This window comes from Lampetra fluviatilis, chromosome 5 (assembly GCF_964198595.1).
Source record: "Lampetra fluviatilis chromosome 5, kcLamFluv1.1, whole genome shotgun sequence".
NCBI classification, from domain to species: Eukaryota; Metazoa; Chordata; class Hyperoartia; order Petromyzontiformes; family Petromyzontidae; genus Lampetra; species Lampetra fluviatilis.
The window spans coordinates 14,003,801-14,031,662 of record NC_136279.1 but is presented as its reverse complement, the minus strand read 5'-3'; the positions used below and the strand labels follow the sequence as shown (position 1 = coordinate 14,031,662).

Here is a 27,862-nt window from a genome sequence, read left to right as displayed (position 1 = left end):
GTGGAAATGCAATTTTGCGTGTAACTGTTTCAATTATTGCGGATTGTATGTCGGAGCGTTAACATGATTATATAAAATCCACGTGTGTAATGTTCTACGAATAATTATATTTGTGCTAATATGTATGTGCATACAGATGATTATGCCTCACTGGATACACTTTAATGATGTTTAAAAGGGGTCAGAAAGTAGAAATTTGGTACAAATACAGTCCAGTGTATTGCGAACAAGAAGGGGAAAATCTGAAAACCGAAAGATTCTAATTTGAGTCTTAAATGTGTCCGTCCTGAGGTTAACTGGCTGCAATATATGTATTGCCCAGTGTTCGATCCCGCTCATGAGTGAACCAAGTAATTTTGCTCCTGTCGAGTGCGACGCCAGAGCGCGGACGAAGCCCGAACTGGTTCCTCGTGTAATATATATACATGTAAAATATAGAAGCAGACTAAGATGACTCTAATCTGGCTCACAATAACGCGACACGATTGACTGTATGGGAAAGAAAAACCCCCCGTAACGCGACACAGTACGACTGCTGTGTATTCACTGCGTGTTCAATGTACCCAGCACGGAACGATGCGCGTGCATTTTGGCACGATGCGATTTTGTACATGTGCAAGCGCGTGCAGAAGAGTCTATTACATTGTTACCGCTTGCATTACACACACCATCAGCAAGAGCAGTAGCAGCAGCAGTCATAATCAATCCACTGCTGGATGAACGATACGCCCAGCAAGCAGCGGCAACAGCGCCCGTTTACTCGAACGCTTTCCATCGTTCCCTTGCGCGCTGTTGCTCCTTTGGGCTGCCACTCACGAGTTACTCTCACCCCCCCCCCCCTCGGCCAACATCAATCCCTTCTAAGCAACGTGGTTTTCCTAACAGGCAACATGTTGGTTTTATCATCATCATCGTCATCGTGTGTGTGTGTTGTCCAATTCACGTTTTCGCCATATCTCAATGTAATCCCAAGCATCTGTCCATCTATCCTTGCTTCGCTATTCGCACTTTTCAGCTTTTGTTCCATCCTCTTCGTCACTGTCCACGTTTACGCATCCGTGTGTCACAACAGGTATCGCGCAGTTAATGAAGAACGTTCCTATTCACACACACACACACGCGCGCGTTTCACTCTCAACCTCAGCTTTCCAAGAGCGCATCCGCCTGTTAATCACTTGATCGTTTTGATCTCGGCTCTTCCTTCACCTACTGCCGCCGGGACGCACATTCCACGGGGCTTTCTAGTTGGGGGGGGTCTCCTCCGATCATTGTCTCTCGAATGCTTCGAAAACTATACGCCTCATATTTAGGTGTTTTTGTTGTTGTTGCTCAGAGTCATCCTCAGCGCAATGTTTTGTTGTCGTAAATTTGATTGAGAGCCAACGATTTCAGCCAGCAGCAGACGCCGGGGGTGACCTCGTCTGTGGGAGCGCGCTCTTCCCCCAACCGTGAGGGATTCTCAGTCGATTGAGTCTCTTTGGTCCCGTCTTGGAAAGTCTGCGTAGGGGGGTTGTGCCTTTTAAATGATGCAATACATTTCTTTCATTGTGGTTTTATTCGTTTGGGGTTTGTTAAAAGGTTTGGGTTATTTTGAATAAAGCGCTGCGAGGCCGTGTGTGAATGGCCATTTATAAAATCGGGTTCCAGTTACTCAGCTATAGCATCGTTCATAAATAGATACTTCAAACACATCTTGTAGTTAATTTCCATTGGACGTTATAGTGACTATGGGCGTCAGCAAATATGCACGTGTGTTGAACTTAAATATCAAGATGATGCTTCATATTTTTTTCCCTTAACGTTCATGCCGTTGTTTTTGATAATCCAATTTTCGGGAAACATCTCCACATGTCGCAGCGTATAATCATGCCTGAGAGAATGCCTGTGTATGGGGTTGACCAACGGAAAATATAAACGCTATACGGGCTTTCTTTCGCCAGTTATTCACATGCATTTTATACTTCACACAATGAAATCTATGTTTGTCTTTAACGCCTGGGAAACTCCAGCAGTCGTTTGCTGCTTTAACAAATACTTCTCGGGAACATGCGTCCGCAAGGTCGATTAGACTGATGTACCGTCGACTGTGTCCACATGTCTATATGTGCAAAGACGGACGCTCATCCGTTGCTATACGCGTATGCAAGATACGCGTTGTTGTCAGTGCCGGATCACCCTAGTAGCAAAAGTGTCTACATGTGTAGTAGCTACGGGCCCCGCACTTTCAAGGGCCACGCGCTAAATGCTTTGAAGCTATCAATTCCGGTTCAGTGATTCTGCACTTGCTCTATTACTATAGTACTATACTGCCTTCAACTTTTATGAACGACTGGGTGTTTAAGGTTAGCGATTTGTCGTATTATCTGGCTGTATAGCAAATGAAAAAATACAATTACGTTGCTATGCAGGTTAAGTTTCAATGTTTTTTTTTATTTAGGGCCCCTTTATAACATATGCTACAGGCCCCACACTAGATTAATCTGGCACTGCTTGTTGTTTGTATTAGACGGTGTACAACACCCACAATTCTGTATTGTTACAAAAGACTGGACTGTTGATTGTTAGTTACACCTAAAATTGGTATTATATCGTCAATAACCGTGCACCAATTTATAATGCCCAGACAACACTAAATTAGTCTCAAGACTCTTTTTCAAGAGGGTTCCCATTGCTGTACTGACATCTTCTGACCGTTTGCCGTTATCATAGTATTGGGTGGAAGCCCCAAAAAATAATATATATATACACGTTTACATCGCTTTTTGCGGTAGATACGTTACAAAAGATGGCGCGCAAAGCGAAACCGCACGAGGCAGCTGCATGCCGAGCAGCGCGCACAGCACACACAGCAATCTTCTTGGTTCTTGCGGTAAAGTCACGTAGAAGGGAAATAATAAAATAATAAAAATAAAACATAATAAAATACAATTCTCACGACGTTTCGGCCACAACGCAAGCAGCCGTCCTCAGGTGAAGAACAGGTCTGTCGGAAAGACACCCATTCAGACGCTGTCTTTCCGACAGACCTGTTCTTCACCTGAGGACGGCTGCTTGCGTTGTGGCCGAAACGTCGTGAGAATGATTTTACAATGTTTTATTTTTTCTTATTTTATTATTTCCCTTCTACGTGACTTTACCGAAAGAACCAAGAAGATGAATCCCTTGCACTCACGAGAGCTTTAAATCGAAACACACAGCAATGTTGTCTCTTGTCTGACCGCATAGCCGCACATGAGTTAATTCGAACTGCATACCGCGAGGGAAATCTGTCGCCTCAAAACTCCAGTCCTTGCATCCCACCACGCTACACATTTTCTCGTTTACCAATTGACTCCCATTCGTATACAAATCAACTCGATACACGCAGCACACGCCCAACGATTGTTTTAAATACGTGCCACGTGACGTGCTTAGAAATTAACGCTGTCTGCGTTAATAGAGCCTATTCAAATGAGGTTCGAGATCTGGGTGCGTGTGTGTGCGCGTGTGTTGCACGTGACCCAGACAGCGTTGATGCGGAGAGGTGAAGTGTGGTGGATCGTGAGGACTGGAGTTTGGGACGCCCTGCTATTGGGCTCATTTGGGACATGTACTTGAAAGAGTGACGTAGCTATCGAGTGTGCAGGTGGTGCAACTGCACTGGAGTCGACGGGCCGGAGGGGTGCAGGCGCTGGGCGGCTATGAAGAGGACAGGAGCCAGATTTAATTCCTTTGCATCAAGGGCCCACGCCACTGACTGACATGCACACTGATTTCCCTCTCAGTTCTCCCCTCTCTTTAGACGCCTCCATGAGCCACTTGCCCTGAGTTGGGTTTGGACTATACTGCCGCCAGGAAACCACACAACACACAACTACTGTACTGATCATGGTAAAAATTATGATATTTGTTACATTGAATAATATTCTGAAATGTTGCTTTGTTTTTCTTCCTCTAACAGCACAGAAAGTAGAACAATCCAAGCTCAATAAGAATTACAGAAAAAAAACGTATCAAGGAAGAGCGTGACAAATAAAGCAACGAGTGATTAAAAATAAATAAAGGTCACCACACACGAACCCACAGCCGCAAAAAAAAGAAATGGCGTCCAATCACGTGGGCAGCACGTGGCTCAGCGTGGTGACGATAATGGCACTCTTTTTGGCCGGTGGATCGCGTTCAGCAAAGCTCGAGTGGAGGACATTTGTCGAAGATGAGTTCTTGATGATGGACCAACAGAAACCACAGCCCATATCAATTTCCTCCCCAGTCACAAAAGGCGACATTCCCGTCATTAACACCACCGCCACCCTTGACAAGGAGGAAGAGCTCCTTGTGCCTATTACAAAAACAACGAAGGCGAGAATTGTCTCGACGAGCAACCAGACTCCATTAGCGAAGTCATCGCTGCAAGCTGAAGTCCAACGCCGTGTGATCAGGAGTTTAGACGTTCAGATGGCGAATCCTTCCACAACACAGAAGGTGGAGGCGCCATTGCTTGTGCGACATCCTCGAGGCGTGACGGAGGAATTCTCGGGTGAAGGTGAGGAGAGACGGTGACCTGGTCGCTTATGTGGCTCATAATGGCTGTGTCCAAGTGTAATGCTGACACCAATGTAATAAACCTTCTTGAGACGGCTTCCGGAATCAGTCCTTTTTATTTTCAACTTCCACAGTTACACCTCACACACTCCCCGTTGCTGACAGACAACGGAAAGTGGGCAGACTTCCCGCCAAGTCCCCACCGCGCACGTGGCACCCAGAGCCCCGTACGCGCGTGACTCCTGCTCTTCTCGTTCCCAAGTCTGCTCTCTCCCTCTCTCTCTTAATCCCTTCGTCACGTGGTACCCCCCAGCCAATCCTCCGTAGACAGCGTTGACCGTTCCCAATGGTTCCCTGTCAATCCCGGGACCACGCCTCTGATCCGGCTTCCCATTAGCTGAGGCCCCGATTGGCCAGGCCAATCACCCCTGCTAACATGCCGTGATCACGCCGAGGCCATGCTCCCTGGCTCACCCCTTATTGGCTACAAAGCGGGACCGGCAAGCCAATCCCCACGTGAACCCTCTATGGCTGTTATTACACAAGCACTAACCAAGCAACCATTGAGGCCCTGGCTTCTTAAACACATTCCTGCGGAGTGAGCTGGTAGGAACGTTGGCTTGCTCGTTCAATGGCCAGGGTCAACGGCGGCGTGGTGTATTCCGCAAAAATGGCCGACTGTGAGGGCGGGCACAAGCCGGCGTGAGTAGGTTAAACGTTGAGTTTTATAAGGGCACCGCGGGGTGACCAGCCCATCCCCACCCAGCGCCACCCCTCCCCATCCAGCCCCACCCTCCCCACCCAGTCCCTCCCCACCCTCCCCACCCAGTCCCTCCCCACCCTCCCCTCTCCTCCCTCCCTCCCTCCCCACCCTCCCCTCCCCACCCAGCCCCACCCTCCCCACCCAGCCCCTCCCCACCCTCCCCTTCCCACCCAGCCCCTCCCTCTCCACCCAGCCCCTCCCTGCACGACGGACGGACGGACACAATAATCCCCTGTGGGCTGGTGTAACCTGTAGGTTCTTACCAGTAATATGTTCCAGTTGCATCGTTATCGTGAGTTCTCACGTTAAGGGAATTAACATGGCCATTACGGTCATCAGTGACTGTATACCAATCAATATACATTCGTTTATTCACTTGATTAGCATGTTTCAGCTCTAAAAGCTCGAGACTATAATTGTCAGTGAACAATCAATGCATTCATAAAAATGGTGTGTTGTTTTGGTGGTATTTAACAACCGTATTCTGTTTGGATGTATTATATGTCATTAAGAAAACCTATCCATCATAGGAACCAGATGATGCAATAATGTTTTTAAACTGGAAAACTTCACTTTAGTCAATAAGACTCTTTTTCAGAAGTTCCTGCCACGTGATATTTGTTCAATCCAATTAATGATTTTCCGTGTGGGAGAAAACTGTACTACCCTGAGAAAACTATGATTCACTAACAATGGGATAACACTCAGATCTCTTTATACAGTCAAGAATTCATTGCTGTACTTGGTGAGACAACAGTTGTGTATGCTAAAGCCGTTCTGTTTTCCTAACTTCTCAGGTCCGATAACATTCACAAGTTCAGTTTCTCCAACCCTGTCAACCACGACCACGACCGCGGCTACCACCACCACATCTGCATCAACGACAACAACCACGGCTGCAACCATGACAACGTGGAGCTCGGAAGATGGAAGCGGCCTCCATGAAACGACCTCTCACTCTGAGGCGGCCTCCACAACATCGGTCCACACTGGTGGGGCAACTGGCGGGGCTGTCTTCACCTCCACCCAGCATCTGACTCAAGAGACCGAGACTGGTAGTGGTTGGTATGAGAGCACAATCACCACTGCCACAACCGCCATGATTACTGCTACCACCTTGTCGCTGAGTGACCAGCCCACCACATCCACCTATACGACCACAACTCACCAAGAAATGTTCACGACTACTGACGATGGCAGCGGCTTCTCGGAGTTTACCACAACAGTGACTTTGCCAACGGAGCGAACCAGCGAGCAGACGGTACTAACCACGTCCACCACCAGTAATACGACTACGACGGTGAAGACAGGGGCAACAAGCGGGTCAACAGAGATCTATTCAGAGTCTCCAGGTCTGATATCCAGTTCGACTGCTCTCCTGTCAACAGCAGTAGCATTCGTGACATCCCATTCAACCGAAACAGGCAGCGGAATGTTTGAGTCAACTCCTGGAACAACTATCACTACCACCACCCAATCTGCCGTGATGACCACAGCAACTACCAGCAACGCAACCAGGGCTCCATCAACATCTGGATTCAACTCACCGTCTACTAAAACAGGCAGCGGAATCTTCGAGTCAACTACTGAAGCAACTACCGAGGCAGCAAATACCAGCAACGTAACCGGGGCTCAATCAACATCTGGATTCAACTCACTGTCTACCGAAACAGGCAGCGGAATGTTTGAGTCAACTACCAAAGCAACTACTGAGGCAACCGTAATGACCACAGCAACTACCAGCAACGTAACCGGAACTCAATCAACATCTGGCATCAACTCACCATTTACCGAAACAGGCAGCGGAATGTTTGAGTCAACTACCAAAGCAACTACCGAGGCAACCGTAATGACCACAGCAAATACCATCAACGTAACCGGCGCTCAATCAACATCTGGCATCAACTCATCATCTACCGAAACAGGCAGCGGAATGTTTGAGTCAACTACCAAAGCAACTACCGAGGCAACCGTAATGACCACAGCAACTACCAGCAACGTAACCGGGGCTCAATCAACATCTGGCATCAACTCACCATTTACCGAAACAGGCAGCGGAATGTTTGAGTCAACTACCGAAGCAACTACGGAGGCAACCGGAATGACCACAGCAACTACCAGCAACGTAACCGGGGCTCAATCAACATCTGGCATCAACTCATCATCTACTGAAACAGGCAGCGGAATGTTTGAGTCAACTACCAAAGCAACTACTGAGGCAACCGTAATGACCACAGCAACTACCATCAACGTAACCGGGGCTCAATCAACATTTGGAGTCAACTCCATGTCTACCGAAACAGGCAGCGGAATGTTTGAGTCAACTACTGAACCAACTACTGAGGCTACCGTGTTGACCACAGCAACTACCACCAACGTAACCGGGGCTCAATCAACGGCTCGAGTTAACTCACCGTCTACCGAAACAGGTAGTGGAATGTTTGAGTCAACTACCGAAGCAACTACCCAGGCAATTGTCATGACCACAGCAACTTCCAGCAACGTAACCGGGGCTCAATCAACATCTGCAATCAACTCATCATCTCCTGTAACAGGCAGTGGGATGTTTGCATCAACTATTGAAGCAACTACACAGGCAACCATGATGACCACAGCAACTTCCAGCAACGTAACCGGGGCTCAATCAACATCTGGCATCAATTCATCATCTACCGAAACAGGCAGCGGAATGTTTGAGTCAACTACCAAAGCAACTACTCAGGCAATTGTGATGACCACAGCAACTTCCAGCAACGTAACCGGCACTCAATTAACATCTGGAATCAATTCATCGTCTACCATTACAGGCATTGGAATGTTTAAGTCAACTACCGAAGCAACTACCCAGGCAACCATAATGACCACATCAACTTCCAGCAACGTAACTGGTGCTCAAGCAACATCTGCAATCAACTCATCGTCTCCCATAACAGGCATCGAAATGTTTGCTTCAACTCGCGAAGCAACCACACAGGCAATGTTGATGACCACAGCAACTTCCAGCAACGTCACTGGGGCTCAATCAACATCTGCAATCAACTCATCATCCCCCATAGCAAGCATCGGAATGTTTGCATCAACTATTGAAGCAACTACACAGGCAACCATGATGACCACAGCAACTTCCAGCAACGTAACCGGGGCTCAATCAACATCTGGCATCAATTCATCATCTACCGAAACAGGCAGCGGAATGTTTGAGTCAACTACCAAAGCAACTACTCAGGCAATTGTGATGACCACAGCAACTTCCAGCAACGTAACCGGGGGGCAATCAACATCTGGAATCAACTCATCGTCGACCATAACAGGCATCGGAATGTTTGAGTCAACTACCGAAGCAACTACCCAGGCAACCATAATGACCACATCAACTTCCAGCAACGTAACTGGTGCTCAAGCAACATCTGCAATCAACTCATCGTCTCCCATAACAGGCATCGAAATGTTTGCTTCAACTCGCGAAGCAACCACACAGGCAATGTTGATGACCACAGCAACTTCCAGCAACGTCACTGGGGCTCAATCAACATCTGCAATCAACTCATCATCCCCCATAGCAAGCATCGGAATGTTTGCTTCAACTCGCGAAGCAACTACCCAGGCAACCATAATGACCACAGCAACTTCCAGCAACGTCACTGGGGCTCAATCAACATATGGAATCAACTCATCATCTACCGAAACAGGTATCGGAATGTTTCCTTCAACTCGCGAAGCAACCACCCAGGTCACTGTGATGACCACAGCAACTTCCAGCAATGTAACCGAGGCTCAAACAACATCTGGAATCAACTCATCGTCTACCGCAACAGGCATCAACATGTTTGCTTCAACTAGCAAAGCAACTACCCAGGCAACTGTGATGACCACAGCAACTTCCACCAACGTAACCGAGGCTCAAGCAACATCTGGAGTCAACTCACCATCTACCAAAACTGACAGCTTCCAATCCGAGATGTCGAGCAGTTCGGCAGCTAACCTGACAACCACCAACTCATCTCAACGTCCAATCTCCACCACCACAAGTCTGTTGAACTCTGAGATGGCTACCTTATCTTCCAATGCAAGTAACCAGTCTCTCGCCAGTATACTACCAACTGCACCTATGGTAACAACAATGACGACCTTGGGGGCTTCCAGAAGCGTGGGAGTAGACACGACTAGCAAAGCAAATACCACGATATGGGCGACCACGACGACTGCTCATCCAGCGACATCTACTCACAACAGCAGCGAGGCAACGATGGTCACAGCCACATCAACCGCTTCAGTGCTGAACACGACGCTTGCTCAGACACCCATCGGAGCGATCACCACCAAAATACCAACGACCGTTCAAACGTCGACTGCCAACGGCACCGAGAAGAGCAGCTCTGGGACAACCACGATTGGACAGGCAGCCAATGTTGGAACCACAACCACAAGTCCGACCTTCAGTTCCACAACCAGCCAGAGTCAATGTGGTGAGGCCCGGCTTGTTTGTCAGAAATGTACACAGTTCAGTAATGGAGTCTCCTGTCCTAGTGAAGTTATCAGTGACACAAAGACGGGGCTAGTTGTCAATGAGATTCGAGCAGCTGCCTATTGTATCGGTGCAGGTGTCAGCGAGACACATATTGCTCCTTGATAAAAATGTAATTTACGTATCAATAAAGGAAAGCATAAGCGAGTCGCAAGACTCCATCCTATTGTCTGGGATGATTGCTTGGCCATCCCATTGTCCGCAGGCGCTTGAAAGGTGGCTTTGATACAATCAGCAATATAGAAATTTGTGTTTATGAATGCATTTTATATTACTGTGGTATTTACCAGGTAAATAATACATTTCATCAAATGCGATTTGGCAACACATTCCAGCCCATCGAAGTGGCTTATATAATACATGGGAAATTATTGTAACCAATTATGTAAACGCATGTTTTTAAATGTAGGGGGCAAAACCGGAGGCCCTGCAGGGTTCCGGTATCGAACCCACAACCTCCTCCGTAGCAGGCGATAGAGATAATATCGCGTCGCTCCGACGCCCCATATATGTGAAATATAATATTATGTAAATATGATGATAATGACGATGATATATCTGTGTGCGTGTGTGTGTGTTCGCATGTGTGCTACTCTTGTATCTCCACACCCAGGCATCAAGATGTCAAACTTTTATCCGATGTCCCAAACGATGTACTCTGTGAGTGTCACGTGGACCTGGCCTGGCCGGCGGAGTACGGCTCCTATCCCAATGATGGTGATGATCAAGCCGGTCGGGAATTATATCCGTGTGGGCGATATCCACGAGAACACCACCGTGGAGACATCGAACAACATGGTCACCATGGACGGACTGTCCCCGGGCACCATCTACACAGTGACACTCCGAGCCAAATACTGCAGCGGCCTGGAGGTCAGCCGCTCCGTCAGCACTGGTATGTGACCACCACGGGCAGCAGCATGCACCACTGCCACGAGCATTACAAGTGACCACCGCGTGCATTGGTAGTGAGCACCACGAGCAGAAGTAGTGACCACCACAAGGATCATTGGTAGTGAGCACCACGAGCAGAAGTAGTGACCACCACAAGGATCATTGGTAGTGAGCACCACGAGCAGAAGTAGTGACCACCACAAGGATCATTGGTAGCGAGCACCACGAGCAGAAGTAGTGACCACCACAAGGGTCATAGGTAGCGAGCACCACGAGCAGAAGTAGTGACCACCACAAGGATCATTGGTAGCGAGCACCACGAGCAAAAGTAGTGACCACCACAAGGGTCATTGGAAGTGAGCACCACGAGCAGAAGTAGTGACCACCACAAGGATCATTGGTAGTGAGCACCACGAGCAGAAGTAGTGACCACCACAAGGATCATTGGTAGTGAGCACCACGAGCAGAAGTAGTGACCACCACAAGGGTCATTGGTAGTGAGCACCACGAGCAGAAGTAGTGACCACCACAAGGATCCTTGGTGAGCACCACGAGCAGCAGTAGTGACAGCAGTGGCAGCATTGGAAGAGCATTAGATACAAGTGCAGTGTGGCGATGATTGTGATGATGTGACAGTAGTTGGAATAGCGGTCGATACGAAAGAAGCACAGTGGCGATGCCGGTGGTGATCGTGATAGAGGTGTATATTTTAATGATGATGATGGTTGTGGTGATGGTGTCAATAGGGATGGCGCTTTAACGGCCGATGATTACGTTTCTCACAGATGGCTTGGTGTTTCTCATGACCTTCTCCATCAAAAACTGGGACGCTAATAACAATGAGAAGGATTTCATGACAGAGGTAATAACATCACTGCCAACATCGCCATCACAAACACCAACTACAACATACTAACACTATCAACTTCAACATCGCTTTACACACACATGTACTTGCATTGACAATAATCAGGCTTTCAGGCCTTCCCATTGGTCACTGGCCTCTGGGTGCCACTCCCATGCCTTGATTAGTAACCTGCATCCTCAATCCTTCACGTACCCTCCATCGCAGCCTCATCTGATTCCATCTTCCCTTCCACGCTGTGTTTTGATGTTCACACTCGATTCCCATGCACTGCTATTCAATGTTAAATTACAGTATTCCAAGTTGTGTTACCCTATCCATGAATTAAATTCCCAGCATCCTCATGTAGCAATGTGTAGGAGATCCGCGAGCTTCTACTTCTCTTAAGTTCAACTCAGATGCAATCTTCCTGTACCTCATGTGAAAATCTCTTCTGTATTGCATCCACTATATATTTGACTTTGCACATTCGTTTGAAACCATAATTCGTAATTGAGTTGGAGCTCGCAGAATTGCCGGTTGAATCAATAGCTTCCCCGCGCTGGTTGCGGGGGGGGGGGGGTGATACTGACGGAAGGGGCGATGGGAATGTTGAATCCATTGCCCTCCTACTATGCTGTCCTGCTACATTCTCTTTCGAACTTTCAAGTTGTCTACCCTATCCAATCATCCTCTGCATGCATCTGTATTTCTAGGTCAAAGGCTTATTTTCCATTTGTTTTGTGAAAGTTGAAGTCAGTTCAACACAACATATTGTCATGGTTTCCCAAATTCCACTTTTTGTACTGCGTATTTTCCAGTTGATTTGTTTACCACCATTCAAATTCAAATTAAGTCGTTGCACACTGCGCACGCCTGATTATTGCTCCACGTGCCCCACACACACAAACACTGCACATATCTTACATTGAATTTGTACCCTCTGCGTCACGAAAGACGTGTTTGGAAAGCATTAGGGGGGCGTAGCTTTTAAAAACCGATTTGTAATATGGTAGAAGGTAAACGGGTAAAGGTGTATATATGGCGTTGGATTTTGAGGAATAGACTTTGTCAAACGCTGCTTCAAAAATCCCCCCGTCATTTCCATCAGTTCGAGTTAAGTCGGCAGTGGTGGCTACGCACGCAAAAAGGATTGCAAATTATTACGAAAACCTCCAGGAAAAGGGCACTCCAGTGAGCGTGGACTAATACCATCTGTCCCTCCTGTATTTTCACTTGGTTCTCCAGTTTGTATGTATGTATGTTGAACTTACTCTTTGGTTCTTTCGGTAAAGTCACGTAGAAAGTAAATAAATGGTATGTTGAACTTCCTTCGCACCGTACGTAACCAACTGTACTAGTCGGAGTTGCGGGGGAAGGACAACACGTAAAACACTTCTTCCATGGCTGAAAACATCTCCATTTATGCACCTCCGTAGATTGCGAATGGTGCAGCATTGTGCGTGATGCAGTTGCATGACACGGCTGTATAACAAACACACATTATCATTATTATTCTTAAGCGGGTGGAAACAACTGTTGGCTTTATTGCTGCTAATGTCGAAATGGTCACAGCTCAAACCCGCACGGGTAGTGTCTCTACAACGTAGATCCTGAACCGAGCGCCCGTATATGCCTTCCCCCCCCCCTCCCCCGTTACAGCTTTACAAACGCATGCGCGCCAAGTTCTTGAACATGCGAGGCGACGTGAAGTTCACGCTGCAAGTCGACAGGTTCAACGCCGTGACCCGTCGCGTAGCCCGCGACGTCGTCTCCCCGCGCGCCCGGGACGCACGCGCCACTCTGCTGAACGTCGGCGAGTTTAACGTCCGCATGGCGACGGACTCAGCCCTCAACCTGAGCTCCCCCGTGCTCGACCAAGTGATGCAGTCCATCTCGAACGAAAGTCCGGACTACAGCTTCGTGGACGTGAAAGTGGCAGGTGAGTGGCCGATGGCCCAAAACTGCCGTCAATGCGCACGGTTTTGTCATCAGTTTTTATTTTTTTTGGAGCTTAGCAAGATACGAGCCCCCGGGTTGGTACGTGGGTTGCATCGGGCAGTGGCGAGTTGGCTTCTTTGACTGCCGTGGTATCACGTGCCTGGATTTAATCTGCGTGCTACATGTTACTCACATGCTGCCCATGAATGGCATTGGTTTAACCATTCACAATATGCAGGACCTTAACTCAAAACGCGTTCCTGGGTAACAACAACAACAACAGCAGCAACAGCAATTCACAAAGAGCATCTAAATGCATGCACATCTCAAGATGCTCTACGTACGAGTTGAGGAACACGGATAAAGAAGGGAAGATGGAGGCATGGGCACGGGGTCGGGGGGATACGCGGGGAAGGGGATGCCTCGCGAGGTCAAACACAGGAGGACGAAGTAGCCAAATGTGTCGTTCACAGCACTCGCCCCAACAGTCTGTTAATGCTATACGGGGGATCTTTGTCTTTGTTGGTGGTCACTAATAGCAGTCTGTTAAGGCTATACGGGGGATCTTTGTCTTTGTAGGTGGTCGTTCACAGCACTCGCCCCCACAGTCTGTCAAAGCTATATGGGGGATCTTTTTCTTTGTAGGTGGTCACTAATAGCACTTGCCCCAACAGTCTGCTAAGGCTATAGGGGTATCTTTGTCTTTGTAGGTGGTCACTAATAGCACTTGCCCCAACAGTTAGTTAAGGCTATACGGGGGATCTTTGTCTTTGTAGGTGGTCACTAATAGCACTTGCCCCAACAGTTAGTTAAGGCTATACGGGGGATCTTTGTCTTTGTAGGTGGTCACTAATAGCACTTGCCCCAACAGTTAGTTAAGGCTATACGGGGGATCTTTGTCTTTGTAGGTGGTCACTAATAGCACTTGCCCCAACAGTATGCTAAGGCTATACGGGGGATCTTTGTCTTTGTAGGTGGTCGTTCACAGCACTTGCCCCAACAGTCTGCTAAGGCTGTACGTGGGATCTTTGTCTTTGTAGGTGTATGTTGAACTTATTTCGCATCGTACGTAGCCAACCGTGCGTATCGGAGGTGCGTGTGTGTCAATATGTGGGGAGCGGTGGTGCCGTGGTCAGCGCTATGAATCCGGCAAACCCGAGTTCGATTCCAGCTCACGCGACCAATGTCAGTGGCGAGTATCTGGACCGCTCCTGGGTCGACTTGGCCTTGAATGTGTGAACCTGGTGCAGTGTGTCGACATGAGCACTGGGGATAACCCAGGCTACGTGGGAGGGTGGGGGGGGTAGAATGTGGTAAAGGTGCAGCCGTGAAATTTCTTGATCACATCCAGCGGCGCAGCTACCTATTTGAACGGTGGGTGGTGTGCAAGATAACCCGTGTACAATACAATGTAGACTATAGCTAGATACGTTATGTTGGTTGCACCGTGTATTGGGTTTAGAAGAAGACGGTAAATAAAGTGACAGTTTTAATTAATGTTTTATTAAGGGTACAATGCTCACAATTAAGTTATCATGCCGCCTGCTTCCATGCCAGCCCCATCGGTCGAGGATTTACTCAAAGGGGGTGTAGATCGCGTAACTTAATGCTGCTCTATTGATATGATCGCCAGATGCGTTCATTGGGCTTGGTCCATGGTAAACCACAGGTAATTTTTTTGTTGTGAATAAATGTTTTTTTATGTTTTTTCTTAACACGTTTCACTTGTTCATCTGTTGATTCGGGGGCCCCCTTGTGGCCGACTGGGCCTCTATGCGTCGCATCACGCTGCCTATTTTAACCCCCCGACACACGGACTGGTGAACTGTGCTCATTAATACTACTGCAGGGGTCTGGGGAGGGGATTTAAGACATTCGCCCGGCTTAAACTGCCGCACCTGGAGATCGCAACAGCGACCTCCGGGGTCGCAAGCCCAATGTGCCAATTCTAACACCATGGGCAGCATCGTCAATACCTGTATAGTATATGTGTGCAGTGTATACGTGTGTAAAACGTGTGTGGGGAATGTGTGTGTGTGTCCACGCAGACTTTAACCCGTGCGCAAACGACACCGTGGACGGCAACGACTGCGACCCGCACGCCGATTGCTTTCCCATCGGCGCGGGCTTGTTCACGTGCAGCTGCTGGGCCGGGTACAACACCACAGACGGCGCCAAGCAGGGCACGGAATGTAAGGAGTCGCACATAACGCACAACACACGTGTATACTTCTTCTTGGTTCTTTCGGTAAAGTCACGTAGAAGGGAAGTAATAAAATAATAAAAATAATAAAATAATTCTCGCGACGTTTCGGCCACAACGCAAGCAGCCGTACTTAGGTGAAGAATGAAACACCACCAAGCTTGGAGCGTTGTGGCGAAACGTCGTGAGAATTATTTTATTATGTTTTATTTTTATTATTTTATTACTTCCCTTCTACATGACTTTACCGAAAGAACCAAGAAGATGAATCCCTGCAGTCACGAAAGCTTTAAATCGAAATTTCACGTGTATACTTGTTGGGTTTGTCGCCCCTCCTCCGCAACCTCCGATGAGCATGGTTGGCTGTGTACGGTGCGAAAGAAGTGCAACATGCATTGGGCCATAGCTGCTCCACACAGCAGCAGGTGCAGCTTTTTTTCAGGGGCAGCTGGTGGGCTCCTGCACCACACGCAGCCACTTGCCTACACGGTGTACCGATAGCCAAGCACGTCAACCTCACACAAATGGCTCCTATCCTGATTGAAATTTGACACACGGTGAAGGTTAACCCAAGCGGCAGGAACAGAAGTTATCAGATGCAATTCCGTTCTTAAGCCAAGCAAAATGTAAAAAGATAAAAATACGTTTATTAATTGTAATATCGTCATACAAAACACAACAGGAATTAGTGAGTGAGGTACAGCCTAGTGAAGTTCTAAAATAGAAAGCAAGTTGAGATTATTGTTGTAAAAAGAACAATTTCAATACCGCAATTAGTTTTTAAATGTGGGCTTATAAAACGCATGGCCTACAGGTTTAATGGTATTATTTATAGCTTAAGGTCAGCTCAAAATTCTTACACATATATATAAATATCTCTATCATCAGTGAATCAAGTAGTCACGAAAGCTTCAAATCAAGATTGAATCAAGTAATTTTCCTCCCAAGGAGTGTGATGCTCAAACTAATTGAAAGCAGGATAAGCTGTTTGCTAATTTACACTTAATTCACACTATGCATGCTAACACACCCACGCATACCCCGCAGATACAATATATAAGCCATAGTTTACTCCACACATTCAATTGCACCGGTACATTCCGACACATGCACTCACATAGCAAGAGTAATTTTTAAAAACCCATTGTCTGTCGTTCGAAACGGATGTTTAGTTCTCTGGAGCATTGTCATTTGATGGAGGATGCCGTATGTCTCTGTTAATGTCGTAGTATTTGGCTGCTATAAATTTCCGCATGAAAAGACACAACGTTGAGCTGTCTTTTGTGACCCAGACCGCTTCTGAAAAAGAGCTGTAGCTCAGTGGGCCTTACCTGGTAAAATAAAACATTTATTGCCACAACAATAAAATATGCTCACATCGTGACGGTGTGAGCCAAAGGGGCTCAAACACGTCCATGGGCTGTCACCTGGGTTTCAGCAAAGCACAGGCAAATAGGTCACGAGAACCAGCCACGCTCACAACCCGCAGATTGTGCTGAGGGCAGGAGTCTCTCGTCACTGATCCCTGCAAGAATAGAGCATTGTGGTGAAAGGGTCCGAAATGGTTGGGAAGGATTACGGAGGTGAACAAAAGCAAGCATCACAGAACCATGACAAACACCCTATTTAGAGGGTGCGTGGAGTTGCGTGTGTTTTAGAATTTCTGCTGGTGAAAAAAAACAAACTTTAGATGTTCTCGAAGGGCTAAAAAGTGTTCATTTCTGCATGAGATTGGTCAAGAAATTGTTTTTTCGTACATCGTTTTGATGTGTTTGCAGTGTTGCATTCTATGTACCAGCGCATTGAGTGCACAATTATAAAGTGGCGGTGTTTTCATTTTTGCATCAGATGAGACAATTCTCGTTTAGCGGAAGGCTCTTTGTTGAAGTCTGATAGTGTGATACGTTTTCTGTTTTAGATTAATTGAGGGCTCCTTATATCACACGTTTGTGTGACATTTCCATTGCTGCCATAGTTGAGGTCATTTAGTATATATATTTAAATTACGAGTAATCGATGAATTAGTAATATTATCATGTGATTTGTATTAAGAAGTGTTTTCATCTATCATGTTTTCAGGCATAATGGTAAACACAGCCGCACCTCCCTCAACCACCATACCTCTATCAAGTTCAACCACCTCACCATCAACACCTCCTGCAGAGTGGAGTAAGTGATCCTGAAATCCACATACGCACGTCACACACGCACCACACACACACACACAGACACACACCATTACATACACAAGCTCATGCGTCACAAACACCATGAAGCATACATCTATACACAATATTCCAGACATTATTTAAACATCCCAAATTTGAGCTCTTAGGTTGTTGACATGAATGCTATTAGTGAGCATCCAGTATGGCCTGCACGTCGCACAAAAGTGGTTGGTCATAACCAGGCTCAACCAAATTTGTCTCCTCTCTATCAATGTTCACACCAGTTCTGGTACGTACTCATTTAAGTCTGAGTTGACCTAGTGGTGGCCCAGTGCAAATTAAGATACTACTTGGCACAGGCATTGAGCACAAGTGATTGTTATTGCAGCACAGTTCAGCCGCATCAACGTAAACACGAGTTTGCACAGACATTACCATGCGCTTGCAAACACAATCACAAATGGACTCACCTGGTTATCCACGTCTAGGCACAATTGCATGCACGCACAATTGTTCACTCACACAAATGTACGCTCTGTTACAAGCACTTAAAATAATAGTGAAATAACACAACACCATTCAGCAGCAAGCGGTGGTCACAGGTCATTACAGCACACGCACGCAGCCCTCAGTGTAATTAAAGGCCATGATACACGAGGGTAGCGTCAGGGCAATTGTTGACGGAAATTGCCATTGGGCAATGATGGCTACAGCAATGCCCATTGTAAAACAAATTTAGTCGACAAAATTTGGTGAATTCTGATTGCTCCTCGTGGGCACCTGGGATGGAAGCTTTATCACGCACATCATTGGCCAATCAGAAATAAATAAACTATCACGGGATATTGTGCTTCTTTGCTTTAACGCTCACTGCTGATTGGACAGGCTCGGGCGTTATTGATGATGGAATGCGCTGCAAGCTGCTCAGTGCACTCCAAATTTAACACAAAGTGGTGGAAATCTCACATTCCTCCCCTCCTCGTATTGCTCAATGATGTTCTCGTGTCCTTTCTGGTGCAGACTGGCGGGCTCTGGTCATCAGCCTCTGCGTTCTGGTTCCCGCGGCTCTGCTCGTCATCATATTTGTATCCCACTTCCTAATCGGTCGGCATGGGACCTACACCGTTCAGGTGAGACCAGCAAATCCGGCATCTCCATCGCCATTAATACATTGACTTTCGCATGTCTGTTGGTCTATCCATCTGGACTGGTGCACTGTTACCGGCAAGAGTCGTTCACCGAATTTGTTTTCTCTTGCCATGATGCTGATAGCACAATCGGAAAATATTTCGATAACAACGATATTAATTAAGCTCTTAAATTAAGTCAGGAATTAACGTGATCATGTTGTGTGGTTGTTCCTTCTGTGTCCCCTCACCGAATGCTCGCGCATTTAGAAGGATTCCAAGGTTGGAAATGCAGTGTCGCGGGCAGGCAAGGCGGTTGCACGTGCCGTGGAGGGGACCTTCAAACGGCTGACAGCCAACACACACAATTATTCTGTGAAGACACAGCTAGGAAGTTCCTACTCTGACTCATACAGGCATCTGGAAGAGCAGTGACCCCTTGAATCCCAGCCTCGTCCTTTCTGTCCCAATCCTGAGTCTGAAGATATTGATCCTGAAACCTGAGCCTTCTCTTTAGACAGTCAAAACAGAGTCTTAAACACTGATCCTAGAAATACATTTAAATTAAGCCGAATCTCAGGATTAGTATCAACTTCCTTTAAAAAAATCTATCGTGTCTAAGCATTCCTGAAGCCTCTCAACTTTATTGGCTAAGTGAGACGTATTACCAATCAAGAGCTTAGCTGTACACCCATGTAGGCCAGGTATCTGTTAACATTGATCAGGATTCTCAGGTAAATCCAACCCAGAATCCTCAAATAATTGGGAACGGCACTCTCAGCTTTTGGAGGCTGGGTCCTCAATGAATTTCCTATAATTTCAGGAGTCTCCCTTCTTGAAAACAGGTGCGAATTTCCAAAGTTTACTTGCTGGAATTCCAGTCATCATGTGTGGGAGAGCTTTAAAGGCCAAAGCCAACAAAATAATTGAAACAAAAAAATGCATCTTGAATAGTAGGAGTACCAATATATATATAAAATCCGCAATTGTCTGTCACGTTCTGTATGTCCCAGTCGTGGTGCCAGGCCAAGGTGCACTTGACCTGGCACAAGCGTCGTTGTGACGTCACCGCCACTTAGTGGCGAATGGCGGTTGTTGTTGTTGTTGTCCCAGTCGGTCCATCGGACAAAAAAAATATATAAAAAATAGTTTCTCTGGATGAAGACATTACGAGAAATTTGTCATCGTTCCAGATTAACAACATTTTGCCTCATAAATGTGAGAAAATAACATCGCATACAAAGCAATGGGAACTAACATCTTCTGGAAGAATGACTCGCATTTAATTGCTAGAATCCTTCATTGCTAGATGGCATTCCCTTTCACTTATATTTAAAACCAATGTTGAGGCATAACTTCATCGTCCCTTAAACCACGCTTACAGCTTCGCTGCGTTGACGTTGGCCGGTCGGGCTGAAAGACAACGTGATGATGCCAGCGCGCGTAACGCTGAATCCTCCCAACGCACGGGCTGGAAAAGGGTGCGGTGAAGTTATATCCCATGCAAATGCGCGAGCAATGCTTGTATCCAAATACACTGGGTGCTCAACAATATTCTAATTACTTTTTAAAAAAGGATCCCCGTACACATTGATGTTATGAAAAAGCTCATCAAACAGCAACATCATAGCTTACTTTACTAAGCCTGCATTTAGCAGGATACGCGTCTATCATGACAACTCATCATTACAGCAAATGATACAACACGATCTTAGGACGATATACAGCTGTTCAATAAAACTGTGAAAATCTGCAAATGGCAGGCTAACCGTGAAGGGTTGTGCCTGGAAAAGCGGGGCACAAATTGGAGTAAAGAAGGAGGCAAGGACGAGTTTCTCGTCAGAAGGGAATTGGCCACGTGTCCCTTCTTGAAAAACAAATCTGATGACTTAGTATTTCCTGTTGAGATATCAGAAAAAAAGATAATAAATGAACTATGCACTATATATGCTAATTAAAAAAAACATCTATGCACAGGTTAGGCGCTGGGCTTTTAAAATCCGTGGCCACTTAGTGTATCATTCCATCTCAACACACTCATGGCCAGAGTGATATCCGTGTCACTACGGTGGCTATAGAAGGCCCGGATGGTTATTGCAAATCGTGTGAACAGTCTGGTCGGTCGCGCTTCCATGCCTGCATCGTTTACGAAATGAAATTTGATTACATTTTAGATAAAAAAAGGGCTCGTGTTTGCTGCACAGACATGGGTGACGTCACATCAGACTGTTCCATTTCGAAATATAGGCATCTGGGTGGGGGTAAGTGGCATTGAACATCTTTAGGAACAAAATGAAAAAACATTGTATTACGAAATCAGGAATGATACATTCTCTATTTTTTTTCTGTCGATAAAATTTGGAAATGTTGGAGAAGCTATGAATTTGATTTAGCTTGCTGATGATGTGTTATAATTATCTCTCTGTCATCTCTCAGCACTGCTATCGGGAGATGGTTTTAAAATTAAGGGAACATGGGGCGACTTTGTGAATACAATTTCAGTCCAAATTTACTCGGTTTTAAATGCATAGTATAGAATTTAGACTCAAAAAACCTAGTCTTCGACACACTAAGTCTCAGTCGTAGATTTGAAACGCTATCAAATGTCAAGACATTGAAACTGAAATCGGGTGTCCAATTCTGAGACCTCGCCTCCTGGAGACCAACCTCAGTCGAGTGAATTCTGAAACCCAGTTTTATAGAGCTGAGTCTTGAGATTCTGAGCCTGAAACCCATATTCCAGGTGAATCTCAAGACTGTGATGCTGAAACCAATGCCTGCAGTTGGCCATTGTGCAGTGATACAGCAACCAACTCTTAAATTCTCACAATGTAAATTCTCACAATGTGAAACCATGTGAAACATGGTTTCATGTCATCGGAATATACCTAGAGTTGAGGTGACTCTAATTTTTTATTTTTTTATTTTTTTATTTTACCAGGTAAAGCCCACTGAGCTATATAGCTATTTTTCAGAACTGACCTGGTCACAAATGATAGCTCATCGAAGTGGCTTATGTGGACATTCATATCAGACAAATGTTCTAAATGCATGTTTCTAAATTGGGAGGGGAAAAAACCGGAGGACCCAGAGAAAAATCCAGGCGTCAGGATCGAATCCACGGGCTCCTGTATCACAGGCGAGAGGGTGAACATGTTACAACCAAGAGTTCACATCTCAGGGCCATGCCAGAGCACTGAACCAACACCACTGAGATTGTGATTCAAGTCTTGGGATGAGATTAATAAGGTTATTCTTGTTGAGCAGGTTTGTCAATATCAATCCAGTCACGAATGTACAACGTTTAAAATCCATATCTTAAATTAGTTTTTGTTTTATCTTCAGTCGGTTTAGAGCAGCTCTGGAACCATATACACAAAAACATCTCAATAACATAAGCTCTTAGAATGGATATATTTGCCAAGTGACTTTCTTACAAAGTTTAATGGAAATGTAAAACAATTGCACGTAAAGATGCATCAATTCAGCTATCAAAAGAATGTTTTAAGCTCAAAACAGGAATCGCATTGTGCATGTGAGAATGTATTACTGTCGGTTGATGTTATGCTCACGTTGGATTTTGGCTTATAAATCAAACAAAACGGACGTAAAAATGGTAGAACCGAGGGAAAGATGATCAATTCGTGAATTAAAATGTCTTGCCGAATTGTGAAAATGCATCGACTCGCTGTGGGAATTGAATCGTAAAAAACCGAATAGAAGTGTCAAGATGAATGGGCTAAATATGACATCGCGACAAATGTTAATTTCGTTTTCGAGTCAAAGCACCAATGTCTCCGTCACCAACACTGGGGCGACTCTCCAAAGGGATATCATATGCTCTGGCTGCTTTGTCAGGGTGTGAATCCCTCTCCCTGCGTTTCTAAACTGCACCCGTCAATGCTGTGCAAGATATGTATCACTGATCGGGCTCTGCTTGAACGTGTGTAAGCACAGTAGCAATATTTATTAGCAGTATACACGTCAAGGCAGGTGGCTTGGAAGCAGTGAATGTTTTTTTGTACGTGCAGTTTAGATTTTATTTTGGCTGTACTTTGCTGAGTCGTGTTTAAAATTGTAAGTAAAGCGTCACTTTCCACGTGTTTACAATGTTTGAATGGCAGGGATAATGCAATAAATTTCCGTAATCATATTTAAAGATTTGTGTGGTGGTTCTGTGGGCCTGATGAATGTAAAAATGCCATTTTGTTTTGTGTGTGTAAAATGGCGCTGAAAGGATAACGTGCGTAATACTTGTGTGGGATTCAGACCACAGTCAGTCCCCGACTTACGAACACCCGACTTACGAACACCCGACTTACGAACACCCGACTTACGAACATCCGCACTTACGAACGAGCTTCCATCATACATTTTCTATTAACCATCCGACTTGCGATCTCGCACTTGCGAACCGAACCGCGAAAATATTTTGTTCAACGGAGCGATCCTCCGCGAGATGTAATTAGCCCCAGGATCTCGCTCAGAGTGAGTGTGTGTATATGTGTGCGCATGTGCGTGCGCATGTGTGTGCGTGTGTGTGTGTGCTCGCTAACAGCACTTTCCCCAACAGTCTGTTAAGCCTATACAGGGAGTCTTTGTTTTTTGTGTGTGTCGGGCGCCTACGAACTTGGCCACCCGAGTTTGATTTCCGCTCACGACCAACACCGGTGATGATTATCCTATTGGGTCCTGGGCCTCATCTAGGTCGATTCAGCCTTTAATGAGTACCCTATGCGGTGTGTAAACATCGCCAATGGGGAGGTTCAAAAGCGGCCGCGTGTGGTGCTGTCCACCCACTCCCTCGTGTGCCGTGCCGGCCTTCATAGGCACTGTTCATTGACAGCACTTGCCCCAACAGTCTCTTAAGCCTACACGGGGGATCGTTGTCATTGTGTGTGTGCGTGTGCGCGTGCCTTCGAGTATGTGTTACATTTTGGGGACTCATTACACCCCTTCCAACAAGCAAGCCGGTATCAGGACTCATGGTAAGTGAAAACAAAATTCTGTTTATTGAATTTTAATTTTCTATACTGTATAGGATGTATTACATGCAAATGTACCACATTTCTTACGAGTTTAACAAGGCTTCCCATTTATGTAGAACCGTAACACATGTGCATTTAAATACAGAACATTATTGTGTTCTGACTGAACTATTCTGTATACGAACGGGTCTCAGGAACTGAACCCACTCATAAGTCGGAAGACTGCCCATATTGCTATTGTAGAGTGAGACTAGCGAAAGATTCGAGTGTTATATTTCACACTCGTTAAGGATTCACACGGAATTAGACGTGTTGGATCTCAACGAATTTGGACTTCAGACTAGGCTTGTTGGTGTGAGATTGGGTCCATGCTAAGCGATTCAGGCTAGTGTGTGAGTCATAGTGTTTACTGGATTCAAATGAGTGCATCTAGGATAGAGTGGGATTTAGACCCGCGTGGAAATCAGATGAGTGAGGGATTCAGACTCGTCGAGGAACTGGGCAATAGTGGCACTGTTGCACACCAGGTCAGACTCTGTGAGTATCGGGACACCGATGCAACATCAGGGATGCACACTTGATTCCCTTGTACGTGGAATCCCAAATCTCGAACCAGTTCACCTTCAATGACTACCTGGTGGGTTATGTCTCAACGTAAGACGTATGATTTGGGTTTTTTCAGTTTGCAAAATCTGTACAGTATATGTTGGGTGAGTTGACCGATAATATCCATAATGAATGTGTGTTGTCATGGGGAGAAGTGGTGCAGTGGTTAGCAAGGTGCGCGGCAAATCTGGAGATTGCAACACCAGTGACGATTATCTTATCTAGTCGTGGGCCTCCCCTAGGTTGACTCAGCCTTAAATGACTCACTTGTGTGGTGTGTAAACATTATTCCTGGAGATACAAAGGTGGCCGGCCGAAATGCTGGCCACCTACCTCGTGCTGGCCTTCATGTGATTTGTGACAGCACTTGCTCCAAAAGCCTGTAAAGGCTTTATTCTCAATACAGGGGAGTCTCGCTTAACAAGCGAGATACGTTCCGTGAAAATTTCTCGGTCAGCGAAAACTCGTTAAACGATCATCGTGTTTTCATTGACTCCCATGTTAAAAGCTGAGATATGTTTCAGCCCCACAATGTTCCACTCTTGAACATTGTATTTACGTGATACATACCCATTATTTTATTTTAAAATAAAGTAATGCAAATAAAATGTAACACTCACCACACACACGAAGAACCACATTGCTTGCAGGTGCCTGGCATTTATATTGTTTGAAGGGTAAATGTTAGTGGGCGGAGGAAACAGCATGGATCGCTGGTTCAAATTTCACTCGTCACTTATGTTAGCCGTGGCCTGAAATAACAAAAAAAAACCAGGGTTGCTGGGTTCACTGCCACGATGCGGGGATGAATGATGGAGTGACACTTCCTGTCCTCAGCGTCTGCAATTAATTAGCACTGCCACCCACCGACCCATGACAGTGCCACCACCAGCCCCCCTCCCCCACACAACGAAACACGTGGGCACAGCTGGCAAACAGCTGCGGGCCGCCGTGCTGCTCCCGGCCGCCACGTGACGCATTCGATCGACCGGTCTCGCTAAGCGAACATTCTGCTCGTTTTGCGAACAAATTAGTCTCAATTAAAATTGCTTAATCTAGCGAATTTTCGTAGAAAGAACACTCGTTAAGTGAGACGCACCTATATGCGTGTGTGGTATTGTGCGTGGGACACGATGAGTCTGTAGGTGTGCACCATCCCTTTAGCTGCTCTTCCAGCACAATAGGCACTGCCGAGCACTTAAGAGTCAAACAATGGGGATTTTGTGCAGATCAGTGCATTCCTTTCCTCTCAGTGATGGTTTTATGACGCAGCTGTTATATTTAACTAACTACTGTAGTTATTTTATGTAACACCAGCTTTACTACCCGGCTTCGCCCGGGACTTCGATTCACCCCCAGTGGCGATGTTCACACACCACACCAGTTACTCGTTTGAGGCTGAGTCGACCTAGGGGAGGCCCAGGACCGGTTAAAATAATCGTCACCGGTGGTGGCCGTGAGCGGGAATCGAACTCGGGTCGCTGGGTTCGTAGCGCAGCGCGCTAACCACTACACTACAATGCGTTACGCTTCCACATGCGCGGGTCACGTGACAGAGGTGACGTCACAGCTCACTTGCCGTGCGAAAAAGAAATGCATTATTGAGCCCCCCCCCCAAAAAAAAATACAAAAGTCTATTTTTAAAAATTTTGCATGGTGTACAGTCTGGAAAGTACCCACATGGCAAATTTCAAGTTTGTTGCATGTCGGGAAGTACGCTAAACATTTTGAACAGACACAAAATAACAACTATGGGAACCTCATTTGCCAGTAAAAATATGATAATTGGTTCTTTACCCTTCTATCTGGCAACAAAAACTGACACCTTTTTACAAGGAGTCATGTTTGCATAGACCGCAATACCTGCAGTCATAATACAAACAAAAGAACATAACTCTGATAATGTGCACTGTCCTTGAAGTTGATTGGTCCACACCCGAGACAGCTTTCCTTAGAGCCTAGTCTCATATGGGTTGGACCAGATGACGCCAAAAGGCGCACAACTCAAAGACAATGCACCATCAGAGTATGAGAGCTCGGGGCAAGCATCTACACTATGGGAACCTCATTTGCCAGTAAAAATATGATAATTGGTTCTTTACCCTTCTATCTGGCAACAAAAACTGACACCTTTTTACAAGGAGTCATGTTTGCATAGACCGCAATACCTGCAGTCATAATACAAACAAAAGAACATAACTCTGATAATGTGCACTGTCCTTGAAGTTGATTGGTCCACACCCGAGACAGCTTTCCTTAGAGCCTAGTCTCATATGGGTTGGACCAGATGACGCCAAAAGGCGCACAACTCAAAGACAATGCACCATCAGAGTATGAGAGCTCGGGGCAAGCATCTACACTATGGGAACCTCATTTGCCAGTAAAAATATGATAATTGGTTCTTTACCCTTCTATCTGGCAACAAAAACTGACACCTTTTTACAAGGAGTCATGTTTGCATAGACCGCAATACCTGCAGTCATAATACAAACAAAAGAACATAACTCTGATAATGTGCACTGTCCTTGAAGTTGATTGGTCCACACCCGAGACAGCTTTCCTTAGAGCCTAGTCTCATATGGGTTGGACCAGATGACGCCAAAAGGCGCACAACTCAAAGACAATGCACCATCAGAGTATGAGAGCTCGGGGCAAGCATCTACACTATGGGAACCTCATTTGCCAGTAAAAATATGATAATTGGTTCTTTACCCTTCTATCTGGCAACAAAAACTGACACCTTTTTACAAGGAGTCATGTTTGCATAGACCGCAATACCTGCAGTCATAATACAAACAAAAGAACATAACTCTGATAATGTGCACTGTCCTTGAAGTTGATTGGTCCACACCCGAGACAGCTTTCCTTAGAGCCTAGTCTCATATGGGTTGGACCAGATGACGCCAAAAGGCGCACAACTCAAAGACAATGCACCATCAGAGTATGAGAGCTCGGGGCAAGCATCTACACTATGGGAACCTCATTTGCCAGTAAAAATATGATAATTGGTTCTTTACCCTTCTATCTGGCAACAAAAACTGACACCTTTTTACAAGGAGTCATGTTTGCATAGACCGCAATACCTGCAGTCATAATACAAACAAAAGAACATAACTCTGATAATGTGCACTGTCCTTGAAGTTGATTGGTCCACACCCGAGACAGCTTTCCTTAGAGCCTAGTCTCATATGGGTTGGACCAGATGACGCCAAAAGGCGCACAACTCAAAGACAATGCACCATCAGAGTATGAGAGCTCGGGGCAAGCATCTACACTATGGGA

The 27,862-nt window shown here is 46.0% G+C and overlaps 1 protein-coding gene and 2 long non-coding RNA genes across 3 annotated transcripts in view; 2 read left to right on the top strand and 1 right to left on the bottom strand.

Annotated features, from left to right (window-relative positions):
• Positions 1-27,862, bottom strand: part of RAD1 (RAD1 checkpoint DNA exonuclease) — a 74,494-nt gene that overhangs the window by 24,220 nt on the left and 22,412 nt on the right. The gene's annotated exons all lie outside the window — the stretch shown is intronic.
• Positions 15,579-19,321, top strand: LOC144932247 (uncharacterized). The gene is made up of 4 exons (XR_013636876.1): positions 15,579-15,680; positions 17,771-17,860; positions 18,880-18,989; positions 19,257-19,321. It is a non-coding gene; the product is annotated as an uncharacterized LOC144932247 (long non-coding RNA).
• Positions 23,877-27,862, top strand: part of LOC144932608 (uncharacterized) — a 52,111-nt gene continuing 48,125 nt past the window's right edge. Inside the window, exon 1 of the long non-coding RNA XR_013636925.1 lies at positions 23,877-23,974. This is a non-coding gene — a long non-coding RNA (uncharacterized LOC144932608). The remainder of the gene's footprint in view (positions 23,975-27,862) is intronic.